General features: G+C 37.4%; 1 pseudogene; it reads right to left on the bottom strand.

Annotated features, from left to right (window-relative positions):
- Positions 1-2010: 2010 nt before the first annotated feature.
- Positions 2011-3723, bottom strand: LOC106456885 (annotated as a pseudogene).
- Positions 3724-4651: the final 928 nt, after the last annotated feature.

Below are 4651 nucleotides of genomic sequence, written 5' to 3'. Positions count from 1 at the left end.
CCACCAGTGTTCTGGTTTGTGTCCTTTATTTCTCATTAATTCAACTTTCAAACCCGTTTCATTGACCCTGGTACCTATGTCTCCTTTGTTCTTCATTGTTGAACCTTTCATAATCCTGATGTTTGTTATGGGGCGTTAATGGAACAGATTCTCCAAGGTTTTAGATCTTGACCTGCAAGTCTAGACAGGAAACGACATCCATATTTACCTTTTCGATGTGAGAAGAACCATTGATATCTGACAGATAAATTTAAAGATACCAGCAATAACGCATATTCAAATGTTAAACTATAGAATAAGTCAAATTCGGATAAATGAAAGAAATAAAGAAACTTACAAGTAAACAAATAAACAATCTCTATTCACAATTATTGTGTGAAGTGGCTATTCACCAGATTAGTGCTTGCCTCTACCGGATGTTGGGAAACAGAAAACTTTCCTGGTACATCCACAGAGGACAGTGGACAAGAAGTAGTCTATTTCACGTCCACACAAAACATACTCAATAACGGAAGAGGAAGTCTGATATATATAAATATATATATAGCGCTAAATTCAGATCAAATGATAAAGTGCGATACACCAGAATCCAACAGAATCGACTATTCCAAAATACATTTGTAGCTTGTACCAATTTGTACAAATACCTGTGTTAGTCCTTAAAATTAGCTCGTTTTTTCCCATAAGAGTGGTCACAGACACAGTGCTAAATGAATACACGCTACTAGCCCTTAAAGTATGCAGTCTTAACTGAAGTAAAGAGATTAGCACGTTTACGATCGTTCGAAATCCCGCTAATGAGAATGTCATAACTATAAACAAAATAATACCTGCACGAAAATTTAGAAAACAAAAAAATATAGCCAGGTAAAGATATATTCTATACTAATTATGGTAGGAATAAATTTATAGCTATTCCGGCTATGACATGAATTTCAACATGGAAAGAAAAATTGATCTTTATCTTTTCTGTGTGTGAGCAACTTTTTTCTCTCTACTTTCCTAAACGCAGAAAGTAACATTCGTCTTTATCCTTTCCGGCACGGGGAACTCCAGTTACCTGTGTCATTTTGATCTAGGAATTAATAATAGATTGTTCCCTCGCGATGTCTAAAAGCTTGTTTAGAATAACATGTTCAGGATTTCATAGAGATACTATCCTCTTGTTCCTATGAGTGTCAAGAAACCTTGACAGTTAAAGCGTGTATATAAATATTTCATTTATTTAAATATAAAAACCTTCTGCTACAGAATATTATCCTTATCTCTTTAATAGTTGGAATCCACTTTTCATACAGTTTTACTTATTGCTTGTTGGTCACGAAACTATACAATGGGCTATTTGTACTCCGCCCACTGCAGGTATCGAAACCCATTTTTAGCGCTATAAGCCCTCAGACTTATCGCTGAGCCACCGGATGATTGGTCAGTTTTACTCATCCGAATTACTTACATTAGACTTTTCGCGCAAGGTTACACATGGGGCTATCTTTGTGTAGATGTCTCTAGCTTTAAACGCCCGGCATGGCCAGGTGGTTAGGGAGCTCGACTCGCAATCTGCGTGTTGGGGGTTCGAATCACCGTCCCACCAAACATGTTCGCCCTTTCAGCCGTGGGGGCGTTATAATGTGACGGCCAATCCTACTATTCTTTGGTAAAAGAGTAGCTCAAGAGTTGGCGGTGGGTGGTGATGACTATCTGCCTTCCCTCTAGTCTTACACTGCTAAATTAGGGACGGCTAGCGCAGATAGCTCTCGTGTAGCTCTGCGTGAAATTCAAAAAGACAAACAAAACAAACTAGCTTTGAACAGATAGAATAGAGCAGGGGTTCCCAAACTTTTTAGAATCGCGACCCACTATTCATGACCACAGCTTATGGCGACCCACTCAAATTTACTGGCAAAAACATATGAAAGAATATAAAAAATATTATGTATTCATATTCACGTATTTCAATTACATTTAAAAATACTCACGTATTTTCAATAACATTTCCAGAACTTAATAAATGCTATCTAATTGATTAATAATGAGGCGTGTGTGAAGGATGTGCTTGTTTCTTGTTACTGTCAAGAATGGCATTGACATCAACATCAATGTGGGTTAGTTTCAGGCGTAAGGAATTTGACAATTGAAGTTTATTTCGGAATTTGTTTTTGATTCCTACCATTGCTGAAAATCCAACTTCACAATGATATGAAGATGAGAAAGGGGGAAGTACCTTCAAAGCTTCAGTGGAAAGGATTAGGTACGGTTTTCGAACAGACACCCAGAACTATATCCGTTTTCTGCTGTTAAAGTTCATTTCTAACGAAGCGTCCTCAGATAAATCAAAATGTTCTTCCTCAGCTTTTGTTGATATCCCACTCGTTATGTCAGGCTGAAAGGGGTTCATAATCAATTTTTTCTCTTGGATATTTTTCATTTCTTCAAGGAAATAAAACTCAAACCTCTCTTTCAGCTTATTCAAGTGTTCAGATATATCAATGATTATATCGTCATCAACTTTTGCTTCATTCTCCATTACAAAGGTTTGAAATGTTTCAAATTTCAGTCATAATTTCGGCTGTCAATACAGTTTTTCTATAGAACAAGTTTTTTCATGAAACCTCGAATTTTCTCATGAACTGCGAATATACTGATACCTTTTGCTCCTTGCAAGTACAAATTCAGTTCGTTTAGTTTTGAAAAAATATCTGCCAAATACGTTAGCCTCAGAACAAATTCCTTGTTGCGCAAATATCTCGCAAAATCGCTTTTACCTTCCAGAAATATAGTAACTCCTTCGCGGAGTTCTTTAAGTCTTGTTAGCACTTTACCCCTCGAGAGCCAACGTACTTCTGTGTGCAGAAGAAGTGATTTATGATTGCTTCCCATTTCTTCGCACAACTTCTCAAATAAGCGCGATTGCAATGGCTTTGACTTTATTAAGTTCACTATTTTAATGGAAGTGTTCAAAACATTTTTAAAATCATCAGGTATACATTTTGATACTAACGCTGCTCTGTGGAGGTTGCAGTGAGTCCATGATGCGTTTGGATTAAGTTCAAGTATTCTGGTCACCAGACCACTGCTTTTACCACACATAGCCCGTGCGCCGTCCGTACATATTCCGACACATTTATTCCAATCAAGACCTTTTGTTTTGACATAAGTATCAACAGTCTTAAAAATATCATCGCTAGTACTTCGACTGACTGGTTCACAGCACAACATATCTTCATGAGGTTCGGAGTTCCATACATAACGCACAAAAACAAGTAGCTGGTACAGACCTTGTACGTCAGTAGATTCATCTAGTTGTAAGGAGAAAATTGTACTTTCACGAACTCTTTGAATTAGCTGATTTTCTATCCATCGAGACAATTCATCGATCCTACACGTGACCGTGTTATTAGAAATAGGAATTGTTTCAATTTCTTGTTCACTCTTATCACCAAAGAAAACTTTAACTGTATCTTTTATAGCTGGAAGAACTAAAGTCTCTCCAATTGTATGTGGCTTACCAGCTTTCGCGATTCTCAAACTGATCAGGTAGGACACGTACAAAGATTTTTCAATAACTTTGGTGTAACGTTGCACAACGCTCTGTCCTGTCTTCAACTTGCTTAGCATCCTTTCAAAAAATTCGAGGGGTTTGTCTTTCAACTCGGGATGCTTCGTCTCAATATGGCGACGCAATTTGTTTGGGCGCATGCTCTCGTTTGCAAATTGATCAAGTTTTTAAGTAGATATCTAACCTTTGGTTACAGAATTTTAACTTTTGATTGAAATAGCATAGGCGTAGGAACCGGGGGCGCATTATATCTACATATAATCAAAGGATACCTAGAAATATAAAACACTATAGATATCTATAATCAAAAGTTAATATTCTGCAATCAACTGATAAAACCGATACTATAGCTAAAGTACTGTATGAATAGGTGAAAACTGATTTCCTTTTTTACGATGACGAATGATTAAATTGAGAGCATGACCAACCCTGATTCGTTAAGCTCGTCAAAACAACATATTGCATGATACAACAACAGCCTGGCAATGAAAGCCCGAATCTTGAACTATCTCGACAGACAGCGTTTAATCGAAACTAATGCGTAATTCTAGTATCACTTTTTACGACCCACTAACATTCCGCTTGCGACTCATAGTTTGGGAAACGCTGCAATAGACAATTAACAATAACTTAATTAAATGTACAGAATTTACAAACAAAATTAAAGTACAACAAAGTATTAATTTTACAGGACGTATCTTCTTCGGTACTGGTCTATGTCTCATTCGATTCTGCTCCACGTGGGGTTCATCTGCTCCATCAGGAAATGTCCTATAATCGGTTACAGTCACATCAGTGGTAGTAACTTCATTAAGGGCTTCACTGTTTCCCTTTTCAAAACCGGTGTTGCGTCAGCGAGGTCACGTGACTAGTATCACGCCACCTCCTTCCAGAAATATCCTGTTCCTTCGTGAATATTTCGGGAGACTACTAGATTGGGGGTAGTCTGGTATATACAAGACGTTCACAACGTGACGGTACAACAAAGTAATGAGTAATTGAACTGCAGTCAGTGAATGTGTAATTGAACTAAGTATTGTTGGAGTCGAGCACGTGAGATGTACGATGAGAATTATAGCGCAACTGTTGAAATTA

This window comes from Limulus polyphemus, unplaced genomic scaffold (genome assembly GCF_000517525.1).
Source record: "Limulus polyphemus unplaced genomic scaffold, Limulus_polyphemus-2.1.2 Scaffold268, whole genome shotgun sequence".
In the NCBI taxonomy this organism is placed as follows: domain Eukaryota; kingdom Metazoa; phylum Arthropoda; class Merostomata; order Xiphosura; family Limulidae; genus Limulus; species Limulus polyphemus.
This window is presented reverse-complemented; position numbering and strand designations above follow the sequence as displayed.